At 37.6% G+C, this 16,549-nt stretch overlaps 1 protein-coding gene across 2 annotated transcripts in view; it reads left to right on the top strand.

Annotated features, from left to right (window-relative positions):
• Positions 1 to 16,549, top strand: part of slc5a6a (solute carrier family 5 member 6a) — a 30,873-nt gene that overhangs the window by 387 nt on the left and 13,937 nt on the right. The gene's annotated exons all lie outside the window — the stretch shown is intronic.

A 16,549-nucleotide genomic window follows, 5' to 3' on the forward strand; every position in this document is an offset into this window, starting at 1 on the left:
TGTTCTCCAACGGAAGCCGGTGAGCCTGAATTGAAGGACAGCGCGCGTGTTGCCTAATTATGCAGCTCAACAGCTGATGAGCCTGAAGTTAGACTTTAATATCCTAAAAGCTGTTAGTATGAATATGTTGGTAGTTTTTACTGTAGTTGCTGACAAGCAGTCATTTTACAGCTGTTTAAAAGAATAAATTAACATATGATGCTTTAAATTCCCAAAACCGTAAACAGGTTCAGCGAAAGCTGTGAAGAACTTTGACCCAAACTCATTAAAAACACTTAAAGTGTCAACGAATAACCTTTAAAGAACACAGGAATGTTCTGTCGTTAAAGCATCTAGACTAAATGTTATCTAACTGACTTTTAGAGCAAATTTTACTACTGAAGAATATTTTCACCTTGAAAAAAAGCAGATAAATTCTAGCCCCTGGTAGAAAAAGTGTTTTCCCATCTTTAGTTTTTAGGAAAACAACGTTGAAATTAACATAACTATATTCAGCTGTGGAGAAAATCAGTATATTGTGCAAGTTAATAAAGTATTTTGGTTTTTACAGCACTATTGATTTTGGTTCTTATGCATTTAATGTTCTTGCAGGATTATTACCTCTGCCAAGGAGTTTATGTTTTTAGGAGAGTTTGTCTGTCTGTATACAAGATAAGATGAAAAGTTATGGACTGATTTTAATTAATTATTTTACAAAAGGTGCAGCTTATGCCAAGGAACAGTTCATTTAAAGTCGTAGGGAAATCATATTTACATATCAAATCATTCTGGCTTAAACATCTATATAAATGTACTCTTTATCAGATGATATTGTCCTAAAAGTTTGTTATCTTATGCAGGCCAGTTATACGTCAGCCTGAACACCTAAATTCGGCCAATCATATATCAACGGTCATCTGTCAATCACATTTTTTTTTCGGTCATAGCATCTTGATTCATATGTTGCAGCTAATATACGTAACGGTTGAAATCAGAAATCAGAATCCTTTCCTTTCCCATTGAGTTCCGTCCCAGTGTTCACGGTGATGTATGTCTGTGTCTTCAGCAGGCGTAGAGCTAACAGAACTGGCAGCGTTGCGAGGCAAGGGCTCAAACATGTACGGCTGGAAGCCTTCTACACCAAACCAAGCTTCTGCCGCCCTGGCGTCCTCTTCCACAACATATTCATCCCCGCTTTCCTCCTCTAAATAAAAAATGGATGACGGAGGAGACTCATCCACGACCTCCGACACTAAACTCTCCTCCTCTTGCATGTTTCCGCTGTACATAGCGTTCCTTGACAGCGTCATTTCTAAGTCACCAATTTAGTGCTACTTGGTTCCAATGGAATTTACCATTGGGAACCTGCTAGCACTAAGTTGCTAACTGGTTAGCAAGATGCTTCTGACAACCAAAATGCTTGCGAACCTTCCGCCACAACAATCCCGCCCCCTTGATAATCGACCAATCACATTCACTTTATTCACTCGGATTTGGTAAATGCAGCGGTTGGAACAGCTGTTTCCCTACGACTTTAAAGGTGATAATGATCCAGATCATGTGGGAGTTTTAGCTATCGGTGTAAGTCACAATCTGGGGCAACATTTGCAGCTTGGTGGAGATCTGCTTCTCTAGTAGGTTTTCTATTTAGCTACGTTTTTATGTTTTATACTTCTTTTTTTTTTCGTGTGTGTGTCAGTGTGGAGCATGCATGTGTTTGCAGCTCGTCTGCACCTGTTAGCCACTGTAGAAATGTCCCCTATTTTATAATGGCAGAATTACTGCCAGCTATAACTGATCGATATTGATTTATAGTTTTGTATGAAATGTGATTCCAGAGGCAGGAGATTTAATGAAACTAGTGGTAATCAGTGATTTAAGATAACGGGTAATCGGTATAGTTTACTTATGTTGTCTGCGTCAGTTTTGTATGAATCTCTATTTCTGGCTTGGGCATGTATATTGTCCTTGGATTGTTGCTGAATGCTAAAACTGCCGGATTTTTTCCATCTCTCAGTCGATTTCCTGATCTGATAAATTTTTTTCATGGCATATGTTGGTATTAAAGCACTACATCTGTAACAAACTGAATTAAGGCTATGCAACAACCATAACTGCTCCAAAAAAAAATTGAGGTCCCTCTTATTGGCTTTCATTATTTGTTACTTGTAAAGTTTAGGACAGTACAATGAGGAAAAAATACAGAACAATTATTGTTGGTTTAGAGAGGTTCTCCGGAGAAAAGCTCCTCCTGTTCAGAGATGAGCGCACCAGCAAAAGTTAAAGCTGAATAAATGTGTTTAGTGTGTGTCTTTGCTCCAGCATAGCTGATTAATTGATGGCGTTACTGCTTCACAGACCTGTTGCTCAGCCGTTCGTTCAGGTCAGGTGTTTGGCTGTGAGGAGACGCCTGAAACATGCAGGACGGGGGTCCTTAGGACCAGGGTGGGAAAAACACTGCTTCAGAGCTAGATGTTCAATTTCTACATCAACAAGGCTGAGCTGATGGAGGACAGACCTCATCCTGGTTGATATGTTGTGGTTGGACCTGAAGACGGCGTTCAGTTTACCTTGGATCTCCTTTGATGGAGTGATGTAATCTTAGAGAGGATGGAGTTTCAATGTCCTGCCTGGATGTTTTGACACTTAAACTGTGTTGAAACATCCTTTCTTATAAGGTTTGAGTCAGAAAGTTTATTACTGCAGACATGAGTGCATGTGTTACATTCTTAGGAAAAGAATCAAATCAGAATTTTAATTTGGAAAACCTAAGGACATGCAAAACACTTCTATAAGCAAATACCAGCTACTTTTAAAAGCAACCCTGCATTTTGTGTTTGTCCTCTTCATAACAGTCTGTACCAATATCGGCTAATAACACAGTTTCCAACCAAGTTAAATAACTGCTGCTGTCATTTTACACATCTGTAATGTTGCTCCTATTTTCGAATATCCATTACTGTAAAATGTCCATAGCTGTATATTGGTTATTTACTCTCCAGTTACACAGTATTTATATTGTTAAAACACTTTACGGTACAGGATTTTATTGTTTATCTATTACTCTTCACTATTATGTTATTTCCATATGTGACCATTTCTTTTCTATAATCTAGTTGCTGCTGTAAACGGCAGAATTTCCCCACTGTGGGACAATAAAGGCATTTTCTATTCTATTCTTTACTTCCATCCTGTTAAAGAAGCATCGTCTCGGGGGGGGGGGGGCTGTACGATCCAAGGAGCCGTTCTAGGAGCAGAGTTAGCCGTTTTAGCCCGTTTAGAGCAGCTTGCATTATATTACCTTTTTTTTATTCTCACCACAGGTTGCTGATTATATTAATATGTTAAAAAAAAGAAATGAATAAAATGTTTTCCCTAATTGGAGTTTTGACTTCAGGTCTGCTAATAAAACTCTCCATCTTTGAAGTCAAAGTTGAAATACTAGTTGCTTAGAACTGCCTTTGATGGTTAAACAGTTAACTGAGGTGTCAGTTTAATTTCAGTTGTTAATTAAGGTTCATCTTTATTTGCTCTGCTACCTTTTATCCTGGTTTTAAATAGCTTTTTTTTTTTACTTCTATTTTGTTGTTTAATTAACTGAAAGCACTTTGAAATGTATATAACTTATCTCTACATCAGGTTGCACATACTTCTTTATATTTTAATATTTATTTGCTTTTTTTTAAAAATAAACAAGATTTTGAAATATATTTCTGTTACAATTAGAGTCCATTTATTTGGAAATGAAATGCAAAATGTGAAGAAAATGTTTAACCCTGCATTTGTTGGTATATTTATTGTTAAAGGATTAGCTAGCTCTTCATCATTTGTAGCCCAGTCATGACGAGCCATTGAGTGTCTAAAGAGCCACTTTTGGCCCGGGGCCGCAGGCTTTAGACCCCTGATATAACGTCTCTGTAATGCGCTCCAGCGTTTGACAAAACAATAAATATAATACCTGATAGATTCTACTGCTGTTCCCATGTAACACCATTTACTTTTGATGCTTAAACAGTTAAACCTTAGAGTTTAATATATGGATTGTTGTTTATGCAGAAATTGTCAGATTAAAATATGAGTTTGTCTCAAACATGTAGTTTATGGGGGGGGGGGGAAATCAGTGCATCTGATGGCTCTGGGTGGAAGGTAACGTTCCTCAGATGATCTACAGAAGATCGCCCTGACCTCATAATCTACCAATCATTAGACGCAGAGCGTCTATCAGCTGGTGTTATGTTACCAATTATCTTTATAGACTGTGACAATGTTCAGGGTCATGTTTCTGTTTAGCTTTAGCCGCACGTGACCCAGAGCGCTCGCGCTTTACGGCCCGCTAAACGCTAAAACAAATAACCCCATATAAACCGTGGATCAGATGTCTCGTTCTTTTCACTGGGATCTTTATCTTTGTTGCTCCTGTGAAATAAATTTCAAGTGGCTCCAAATTTGCTCCTGAAACGGTGTGTTTATCCTCCACATGAGGTAGTTTAGAGGCGGGTACTTTAAGTAGGGTTTTGATAAACCCTAATTGGACTGTTTTTGTTGTATTCTTTACTTTATGACACAATTAAAAGGCATCAGATTAAAATATCCTTTTTAAAATGTGGATTGCAGGCGTTTCTTAAACAGCTTTTATCTCTAAACCAGACCTATCCTTGCAGCGTTCGCTGTGTGACCTTAAAAAGTAGACAAAGTGGAGGTTAAATAAGTAGCACCTAGCCTAAACTATCGGCAGTAGACGTTCCTATCTTAGAGATTTGTCCTTTTTTAGGTTCCTTGTTTTTTAAAGATTTGCTACAGAAATGCCAAGCTGTCTTATTATGGAAGGACCGACTATAAGACTGTAATACTCTAAACGGGGAGAATGAGGGAAAAAGTCACAGTATATAAAAACAGCCCAGGTTAAGGCGGCTGGTTGGAGATCTGCACAAATAAAGAGCTGAATTTAGGAGTAAAATAAAAAAAAAGATCTTGTGTTAAAATGCAGTAGGTCCGTATTCTCTTTGGATCAATCCAGCCATGTCATCAGTCAGTCCTAAACTGTCCTCGTTATTTTTAAGGTTAATCGGATCAATTAATTGTTGAAATTGTCATATCTTTCCCAATTTCAGCCTGTTACCCTAAAAATGTCTAGATAGACTGAAGATCACCCAAGAATACAAAGAATTACTTCGTTATGTTTATTTATTCAAAGATATGTATATTTTAAACATTTTTATATAATGCCATTCCTTTAATTTAATGTTTTATTTACCTTTATATTTAGTTATTAAATATTCAAATAATGTTAGAATAAACAAACTTTTTTTTTTTATTTCATTGTACATTCATGTTCATAAATTTAAAATTAATATAAATACCTCAGGGATCACATCACAATGATCATAAAATTAATCTTGCAAGCTTTCAGCTGCAGTCTCACGACCCCATACAGGGCGGAGAACATAGTTATGCTCCACAGATTCTAAAGCTCATCGCGTACTGAACGGAAAAATAAAATTTAGGTTAAGGATTAAAACTTTTTTTATTCATTTTTTTTTGCTCAAAATGTTTTTTAGGCTTTTAAATTTTTGTTTACAAATGGTAACTCACTAAAAGTCTCAGTTTTTAAATTAATAGAAAATAAACGCTGGATTAATCGATGGCTAAAATAATTGCTGCCCTGATTGTTCGGTCGTATTTATTGACCTGATGTCAAAAGATTTAATGTTCCTTCTCGTTTTATTTTTGTTTCAGTGTTTCAGACGATCAAACCAATTAATGAGTCAAAGACGGTAGAAATAAGCAAAGTGCTGTTTCTTAAAGAAGGTTTTTATTTTTAGGAGAGAACGGATCCAAACCTGTGGGTCCCTGAAACCCGTCACTGACTGTCTTCTCCTATTGCTATACAGGTGCTGGTCATAAAATTAGAATATCATGAAAAAGTAGATTGATTTTAGTAATTCCATTTAAAATGTGAAACTTGTATATTATATTCATACATTACATACAAACTCATATATTTCAGATGTTTATTTTGTTTAATTTTGATGATTACAAATGACAACAAATGAAAATCTCAAATTCATCATATCAGAAAATTAGAATATTGTGAAAAGGTTCAAAATTGATGGCCCCTGGTGCCACACTCTAATCAGCTAATTAACTCAAACCACCTGCAAAAGCCTTTAAATGGTCTTTCAGTCTAGTTCTATAGGCTACACAATCATGGGGAAGACTGCTGACTTGACAGTTGTCCAAAAGACGACCATCGACACCTTGCACAAGGAGGGCAAGACACAAAAGGTCATCGCTAAAGAGGCTGGCTGTTCACAGAGCTCAGTGTCCAAGCACATTAATAGAGAGGCGAAGGGAAGGAAAAGATGTGGTCGAAAAAAGTGTACAAGCAAGAGAGATAACCGCACCCTGGAGAGGATTGTGAAACAAAACCTATTCAAAAATGTGGGGGAGATTCACAAAGAGTGGACTGCAGCTGGAGTGAGTGCTTCAAGAACCACCACACACAGACGTATGAAAGACATGGGTTTCTGCTGTCGCATTCCTTGTGTCAAGCCACTCTTGAACCACAGACAGCGTCAGAAGCGTCTTGCCTGGGCTAAAGAGAAACAGGACTGGACTGCTGGTGAGTGGTCCAAAGTCATGTTCTCTGATGAAAGTACATTTTGCATTTCCTTTGGAAATCAAGGTCCCAGAGTCTGGAGGAAAAGAAGAGAGGCACTTCATCCACGTTGCTTGAAGTCCAGTGTAAAGTTTCCACAGTCAGTGATGGTTTGGGGTGCCATGTCATCTGCTGGTGTTGGTCCATTGTGTTTTCTGAGGTCCAGGGTCAACGCAGCCACATACCAGGAAGTTTTAGAGCACTTCATGCTTCCTGCAGCTGACCAACTTTTTGGAGATGCAGATTTCATTTTCCAACAGGACTTGGCACCTGCACACAGTGCCAAAGCTACCAGTACCTGGTTGAAGGACCATGGTATCCCTGTTCTTAATTGGCCAGCAAACTCTCCTGACCTTAACCCCATAGAAAATCTATGGGGTATTGTGAAGAAGAAGATGCAATACACCAGACCCAACAATTCAGAAGAGCTAAAAGCCACTATTAGAGCAACCTGGGCTATCATAACACCTGAGCAGTGCCACAGACTGATCGACTCCATGCCACGCCGCATTGCTGCAGTAATACAGGCCAAAGGAGGCCCAACTAAATACTGAGTGCTGTACATGCTCATACTTTTCATGTTCATACTTTTCAGTTGGCCAACATTTCTATAAATCCTTTGTTTTTATTGGTCTTCAGTAATATTCTAATTTTCTGATATGATGAATTTGAGATTTTCATTTGTTGTCATTTGTAATCATCAAAATTAAACAAAATAAACATCTGAAATATATGAGTTTGTATGTAATGTATGAATATAATATACAAGTTTCACTTTTTAAATGGAATTACTGAAATCAATCTACTTTTTCATGATATTCTAATTTTATGACCAGCACCTGTAGTTTATTTATCTTTTTATTTTGGTTTAATTTTGTTTCCCATGAAGATTCCTGGATTGCTTTGAAATGTTATCGAACTGTAAAAAGCCAGATAATCCACCAAATGTCCTTTTTCCATATTAAAATGTAGATCCCGTGTGATCTCCCTCACAGGATGCATTAAACGTGTCTGAGCCTCATTCAGGTTGTTGGGGAGAATCTGTGCATTTTGCTGTGAGCTGGGATCAAAGGTCGCGGCGTTCAGCTTCTCACCTTCCCACTCTCTCCGAGGTTCAGCTCACCTGACCCAGCTGCCTCTGATATTTTACTACACCCACAGACACTTAGCACACTTTATTTAGATGCTTTACTCTTAGTTCCCAGCTTTGGGTTCAGCTCTGTATAGGTGCTAAAATGCATCTAATTGCATATTTTATGTTTGAAAAATGCAAACATATTTCATATGTTAATCTGTGAATTAATCACATAAGATCAAAGAGAATAATTAGGATGTAGAAATTATCTATAGAAAGTTAACTGGAAGAAAAAATTCCACCTACAGCAGAGCTAAAAACGGCTATGAGAGGATTGCAAAGCAAAGTTAGTTGATTCACTGAGCCAGCAGGAGTCAGAGCGCTAGATGTTTCCTCCTGCCTGTTAACCAATCACAGGTTTGCATCCTTCACTATCTAAGTCCAGCTAAATACCATATGTTTAGAGTCGCAAACATTACATGAACCTCTAATAACTCACAACTTATTGTTGTTAAATGTCTGCTAGAGGAAATGTTTTGCCATTTAAACAACATACAGTTTATACTTAGTTTTTAAAATGAGAAAGCGTGGATTTTCTTCAAAAGAATATTATTTGTGGAAAGTGTTTTTATATATATATATATATATATATATATATATATATATATACGTTAATGTACGCAAATGACAAAAAATTGTTATTTTTGGTTCCTTTAAAGTGTTTTTGTTATGAAATTTCAGTTCAAATATGTTTAAAAAACTCTGAAGTTTCTAATGTATTTTTTTACTTGATTCAAAAACCATTGGTTTGTTCTTCATGTTTAAGCTCTATAACTTGTAGATCTGGAGCCACAGGTTGCAGACGCCCGTTCTATTAGCACTTCTATAAGTTTCTTTTTATACCAGGATTATTACCTCAGGATCTTTAGCACTCAGCTAGGGATCCTGAGGTTCTGAGTATTAGCCCCACTCCCACAGACTGCCCTCTGGGTCCCTGAGCAAGATCCTTTACCCCACACTCCTCCCCAAGGGGATGGGTTAAATGCAGAGGTAAATTTCTCCAATGTGAAATCAATAAAGTGAAATTATTATTGGATCTTAAAATCTCAGGGAGGCTCTGAATGTGTGTTGCTCCCACAGTGACGATGGAAGAGCTGCATGGTTACCAGCTTAACAGCGATTATGGTTTTTATTTTCCTGCAGAAAAAGCCGTAATATGACATAAAAAACTGAAATAAATGTCCGTTCTAATCCATCTGCATCCAAATCCAGCCGTCTCTGGGTTTGTGCTCCTCATACAGTAGCTCTGTTGTAGGCCAATATGACTCCCTGTTATGTTTCCTTTTGCTCTGCTTTTGAAGAAGCAGCACTCCTCTTCAATTGGCTTCAGCCAACTAGTGCAGAAGCAATTTGCTGCTATAAGCCTTGTTTCTTTGTGTTATAAAAAGCTTTTACTGCCCACTGTTCATCCCGCTGAAGCAGCAGTGGGGTTACTTTAGTTCTAGTTCAGGTACGTCTGCAGTGACGAGTGTTAAACTCAGAAACACTGACTAGTACTGGGTTTCGTACAGTGAGAGCTCGCTCTTTCAGAGTGGAGGGTCATGGTAATAAATCTGGACTCTTTAAATGCCTCTGTCTGCTGTAAAGGTCAGCTGAGCTGCAGGTCCTTATCGTGACACAGCTCTCCCTGCTGGACGTCTGGAAGACTCATCCATGGAAGGGATGTACTGAGCAGCCTGGTTTTAGGGATGTTTTCACCACGGTTCAGTCAGCAGTGAGGGATTTTTCTTATCCTTCATGTTTGATGCAGCTTACATCTATTTAGTGTTTGCATCAGTATGTTTGTGTTAAATAATTTTATTTCTCAATACAAATCCAAACACCAAGGTAATTGTTAAACATACTGAAGTAATACATTGTTATAAGGTAGACTGAATAAAATAAACATTTAATTCTCATCCCCATCAATAAAACCAGCTTCAGTCACTCGTCTTCAGGGCCGCCATATTTATAAACATTGAAGAAATCTTTACAATCGTCTGCTTTAAAAGAAATGATGGTGTAAGTACCAGATCTGCTCGGGTCCTGCTTCATGCCAGTGACGTTACGCTACATGATTGGCTGAACGTTGCCACGTGATGTAAAACATTATGGTTGCCCAGACAACGATAATATCACACAGCAGTGACGAGAGTCGGGAGCATCTGTAGCGTTAGCATGTCTAATGACTTAAGGTTTACCTGAATGATAATACAACTGAAATATCTGTTTATGTTGAACAAAGTAACTGTTAGACCAGGATATAAAGGGGAGAGCTGGGTAGTGTTGTGGCTAGCTGTAGCTAACAGGTTAGCCATTTTAGCTCAGTCAGTTAGCCATATTAAGCTACACAACTTTTACATTTGTGTAAACAACAACAGTTTGTTTTCTACAGGTAGAATAACTGTTTTATTTGTCTAAAATCTCTACGAAAGTCATTTTTTAAGATGTTCCATTTGTCCTTCCTGTCCTCAGATCTTAATAAAAAGAATAAAAATAAGCTGAGGCTTTTTTTGTCACCTTGTTAAATGGCAGAGCTCAGTCTGTCTTAAATATAAACGTAGACTTTTATTGTCAATATCTGCACCGTTTTTATTGTTTTTTTTCTTTATTATTTAATAAATAAAGAAATATTGTTTAATAACTATATTTGACGCTAATCCAACTAGAGCTGCAACTAATGATTTTTTTGCTAATCGATTAATCTGTTTATTTATTCAATTAATTAGTTGATAATCTGATAGCAAAAGATTCCTTAAAGAAGGTTTTTTTTATAAAATTAAACCAGTTGAAACTCCATACCACTTGAGGAGTTGTGGTTAGAGAATTTTGACAGACTAAATATTTTTTTCTTTTTATCTTAAATCTAAAATGGTTTTATACATATATATATATACATATATTTTTTTTTTTTTTACAATTTTTTATATAATTACTGCCCTAAAATGGTCACTTTGTCAGTTAAAGGCATGTTTAGTCTCTGTACTCCAATTAAGAATTAATCGATTACTAAATTAGTTGACGATTATGTCAGTAATCAATTAATCGGGATTAATCCGATTGTTTCAGCCCTAAATTCAACACATTTTACAAATTGGTTTTAACTAATTAGTCTGATTAATTAACTGGAGACACTTTCCCAAGGTAATACATGGTGTTGGCAGCATGATGCTGTGGGACTTCTGTTCTTTAACTGGGACAATGGTCATGGGGAGAATAGATGGGGTTAAATGCAGAAGATCCTTTAAGTCCCAGGTGTCAAACTGGTTCCAGAAAGGGCCGTATGACTGCAGGTTTTCTTTCTAACCAAGCAACAGCACACCAGAGTCCAGTCATCTCATCTAGTCATCATGTTCAGACTGGACTCCCTTGATGACTGGAGTCTGACTGAAAGAAAACCTGCAGCCACACTGGCCTTTCTGGAACCAGTTTGAAACCCCCGCTTTAAGTAAATCTACTGGAGGCAACAAAATATGAGACGGATGTTCTCCTTCTGGCTGGATGGCGCCCCCTTTAGGCAGAGTCATATTATTGTAGTAGAACGTGCCAATCCATGTCCAGAGATGGATCCGTTAGGGATGAGGCTGGGGAAAAATCTATTTTTTTATTTTTTTTTTTTTTGCAAAATCGATGTCTAGGGAATGAGATCGATCAGTTTTATTGTGACGCACATGACGTTCACATTCAAATGAGCAGTAAAGATGCACTTAAGATGACTTCAAGCCAGACAGCTGCAAATATAGCCAATAGGTTTATTGAAGACATTAACAAATGGGGGCTGACCAGCAAACACCCTGTAGTTGTTACAGACAACGCTGCTAATATGGTTTGTGCATTGGAGATAATGCAGCTCATGCATGTCTGCTGTGTCACGTCTGCTTGCTCGAGTGAGGCTTCACTTTTCACAAACAAGTTTGCACTTATGAGACAGTTCTGTTCACATCTCAAGTTTAAACTGTCTGATTTACAAGTTTGCACTTTGTGTTTAATGTGACAGGAAAAAAAAAATATGAGTGTTTTGAAACACAGTTGAACCACTTTCATTATTGTAAAAACAGATTGAATCAAAATCAAATCGATTCAGGACTTTGGTGAAAATACCCAGCTCTAGTTTGGGATTCGATGGCAGGATTTAAAAATAACATTTTGGTATCTGGATGTTCAGAGCTGCTTGATGGTTTTAGGTGCAGCAGAGTAAAGCGGAGCTGTTTTCCATCAGGCTTTAACAAACAGCGATAGTTTTATTATTTTAGGTCTCTTTGATACATTCTCGCCATCAGAGGTGTTTGTGTGGTGACTTTGGCAACAGTCGCTCGCTTCTGATCCTAAAGCAGCTTTTTTTCCACGTTTCATCTGTTTTATTGCCTCCACTGCTGGTGCCGAGATTTCTCCCTTTAGTCACTCATTCCCGCTAGAAAAAAACATGAAGGTACGAGAGAAATTGTTCCGACAGACCTTTGGAGCTCACTGTACTGTCTGCCAGCAAGTAGAGTAAATGGAGGATAATTAGTCTGATGATAAAGTGCGGGATTCCCTGCAGTCATGTCTGATACCTGATCAAGTTAGAAGAGATTCAACCCTGTCAGCAGAGTTTGATGGGCTCCCTAATCCCTCCTTATCCCAAATTCACTGTCACACACGGACACTTTAATTGTTCTTTTTTATTTGCCGCTGCAAAAATGGTTTTATAAAGGAAGAGAACCATCTCTCTCTATCGTTTCTGCAGCACCTTTCAGAAGGCCTTTATTTTCAGGTGCATAGAGGAAGGAACGGGTTCAAACATATCAGAACGCCTGCCCTTAGGATTTAAACGCCGTCCCTGGGAACCAGCCCTTATGAGGGAGCAGAGCACATTCCTGCTGTGATTTTCACTCATTGGTCCTGACGGGGAATTTTAAACCAATTTAATAGAAAATGAGATCAAAGCATCTGGTCTTTATCAGGCTTTGATCTGGATCATGTTAAATGGACTCAAATAGTAGAATGAACCTCAAAGGAGTTTAACACTCCTCTCACTTATACACCCATACATCTGAGTTGGGAACTAAGGGTTGAGTGCTTTGCTCAGGGGCACATCAACAAGTATAGAGAGGAAGCTGGAATTAACCCCTTTTTTTATGCATCACACTGCTCTGCCCATTCCATATTGCCCATATTTATATTCATTATATGGCTGCAGAAATGTATGGTGAATGTATCGTCATGACGACGTCAGTGTGAACAATGTAGGAGTTTTAAAAAATTGCTGTGGATTGTTGTGGCGGAAGGTCTGCAAGCAAGTTTGGTTGTGTCCGGTTTCTCGGAAGCAAGTTGCTAACCAGTTAGCAACTTAGTGCTAGTAGGTTCCCAATGGGAAATTCCATTGGGACCAAGTAGCACTAAATTTGTGACTTAGAAACGACACGCTATGGAACAGAGGAACAGAGAAACATGCAAGAGGAGGAGAGTTTAGTGCCAGAGGTCGTGGATGAGTCTCCTCTGTCTAATTTAAAGTTAAAAGTTCGCTTTTCTGTTTTTTAAGATCATTCGAGGCTAGAACATTATCCTTTTAAAGGTCACTATATGGCCCATTCACCAATTTAATGTGTAAATGAAAAAATTTTCAGGAATTGAGAGGACCACGGCAATCAGCAGAGCTCCAAGGGTAACGGGTTAGGGCTCTGATAGCGAGTTTTTGTTTTATTTTGCAAACCGTTAATTTTATTTCTTTATAAAATAGATGTTAAAGCTAAATATGAATGTATAATTCAGCCCTAGTGTGAAGAAGGTGTTGGGTTACACTGGGGGAAAAAATGGAAAACTTAATAAAATTTCTATTAAAATAAGTGAACTTTTTCTTGAATTGAGGTGGATAAGTGAGACTCTTTGGCAATAGACTGCAGACGTTTTTTCTTATTTTAAATGTAAATTGTCTTGTTCCGTTATTTCAAGTAAGTATTATCTAATTATCTTATTTTAAGAGTAAAAAAACTTAGTCCATTGGCAAATTATCTTATTTACCTGTTTAAATTAAGGCTAAATACACTTAATTTAAGAAATGTTTACTTATTTCTACAAGGTTTTTGTTTTATTTGGCAAAATATTCATTTGATTTGTGTTTATCTGTCCAAGTTCATTATTATTCCCCCACTAAATGAAAAAAGAATTTATTATTTAGAGACTATTAATAACAGGAGGTAAGTGAGACTCTTTGCCAATGGAACAAGACAATTTACATTTAAAATAAGAAAAAACGTCTGCAGTCTGTTATTTCAAGTAAGTATTATCTTATTTTAAGAGTAAAAAAACTTAGTCCATTGGCAAAGTGTTTAAAAACCAAAAAACGTCAGAACCTTATGAACACCTAGTTATTTATGCATCCTTCATGAATGGAGCTGGACAATAGGAAGCATTTTGCTTTAGTCTAGAGATGGAAATACATTAATTTTTTTTATTTTATCAACGTGTATTTAGAAATCCCCCTGGGTGTAAATTTATTCCTTGATGAAATTAACGGTAAACTACTTATTATCAGCTGCTCTGGGATAATTGCATCCGTTTTAAAATGTAAATGTTCATATATGATCAATGGTGCAGATGGGGGTTTAAATGGGTTTTAAGAAAACGGAAATGATTTAGAAACAGATTTTGTTTTTCCTAAGCTGATGACTGAAGATGAGGTAGGTAGGTAACGGTCTCCTCTGCTCTCTGCCCGCTCTAAGCCTTGAACCGTCCTCTCTGCAGGCAGCTGCTCTGTTTCAGTAAAACTTGGTGAGAAGAACAAGTTGTGAAAGGAACCCTTTGATCCATGTTGGATCTGGGATCCAGAGCCCAGCATGGAGGGAAAAACGACCCGTCCTCATTGTTGACCGCAGAGATCACCTGACCAAAGGGCAGAGTTTATTTATGAAGTCTCTTATTTCCACACATAGAAGGATAATGTTTTGCGTTACAATAATCCCACCTAAAAGAAGCCTGAAGCAGATTTTTAAGGCTGTCAGCCATTTATTCTATAACGGTGATGTTTGATCAAAGCTGACCAGATAGATTCTTCTAACTCCAGCTTTACAGCTGTGGGCGTTCAAAACCAGCAGCAGCTGCTCTCTGCTCCCTCCTTTACTTAGTCTGCCGCATCCTAAAATACCTAATCGTGTTTGTGGGTTTATGAATTTTTAGTTAGCGGCCTCCAAAATGCAGCTGTACTTTAGTAAAAGAAGAAAATTAATTTAAGGAAAAACTGCTTTCTGTTTCACTTCACTCTGATGTATGATGTTGGTCCAGCTGCAGTGAAGCTCTACTCTGTATGCTATTTATACAGATTTGTTTTGTTTTTTTCCATACTCTGCTTTTAATATCATGCAGAAGTTTAGTGCTATTAGTGAGAGTTAATAGGGAGGCCAGCAATGAGCCACTGTTTCCTAACCAGAGGTTTGTCTTTTATTTTCCACTGAAATCTATTTTTATGCAATGAGAGAGGGACTTTTTCTATTCCTTGTGCTGAGGACTGAAAGAATTAATCTAAATAATTCACTAATATAATTATTGTTAACTGGTATCTTCAGACATTAAAGGAAAAGTCCGGTCACCAAAGGATAGTTAGTGGATCATTATTTATACATAAAACAAATCCCTTCGCAGTAATTTAATGAATTTAGTGTTAATCAATAAAAATAAATGTCATTGCGATCACTGAGTCTGGGAGCGGCCATTTTTGCCCAAATATAGTAACCACTCCCTCCTGCCATCTTCCAGCAGTGACGTCACGGTGCGGTAAGCCTAGCGCCATTCTCCCCGCTTTACAAGCAAAATCAATGGGAACTACTAGACACATCTGCAATCAACAACAATTATTGAAGAATTCCAGAGGACTTCACCATTGAAATTCACCAGAGCTATAGTGAAACTGACAATGCCCACGTGCATGGCAGCTGGATGCTGGAATACATCTATTAAAAGTGAAAGAAAAAATGAGTTATTTCACCTTTCTGATTCCTGATCCTCCACGGACGGGTTGGTCGTTGGATCGCCAACTTGAAGAGGGAGGATTTGCCATCAAACTTCTGGCCAGAGGAAAAAACAGGTAATATGTAGCCAACATTTGGAAGAAGAATGTTTTCAAGATGACTTGGATAATAGCGCGTTGTGACAAACACCAGATACAGCACTGGGACTTGATCAACAGCCGATACCGCACCGTGACATCACAAACCAGTAGGTGGCAGTAGTGTTCTTTGACAAACATGGATGCCTCCAGTAAAGCACATTCACATTAAAATTACCCTGAATTAAAAAAACACACATTTATTGATCAGTATGTAATCATTTCATATTTAAAGTACTTCAAAAGTTTGAATTCTGAATGTGAGCGGACTTCTCCACAGCAGTTTAGCCAAAATTGTACAAAGTAATATACTTTTTTTTTATTTAAGAATAAAAAAGCAGCTTCTATGTCTGTAAATATCAATAAATCCTTAGATGAAATAAAAGAAAATCTGCTATTTAGCCATCAAATCATTAATTAATTAACTGCAATAACAGGTGTCAGATATTTCACCCCTGCTTTGGCTCAGGCAACATGAGGATCAACATGATTCATGGTTTCCCAGTTTGCTCGAACCATTTCCTGTCTGGATGATCAATGTTATGATCAATGGATTCAAGCAGCTGATGTTTGGGCTTAAAACATGAACTTTAAGCCTCTTTAACCTAATTAAAAACAGCCCCATCTTTCTTTTTTCATTCTGCTACTGGTTGGTTTCTACTTATTGGGGACATTTGAGCTGCTTGTATCTGCACTGCAAAAACAATCTAGAAAATAA

This window comes from Cyprinodon tularosa, unplaced genomic scaffold, assembly GCF_016077235.1.
Source record: "Cyprinodon tularosa strain WSP-4 unplaced genomic scaffold, ASM1607723v1 ctg591, whole genome shotgun sequence".
Lineage (NCBI taxonomy): Eukaryota > Metazoa > Chordata > Actinopteri > Cyprinodontiformes > Cyprinodontidae > Cyprinodon > Cyprinodon tularosa.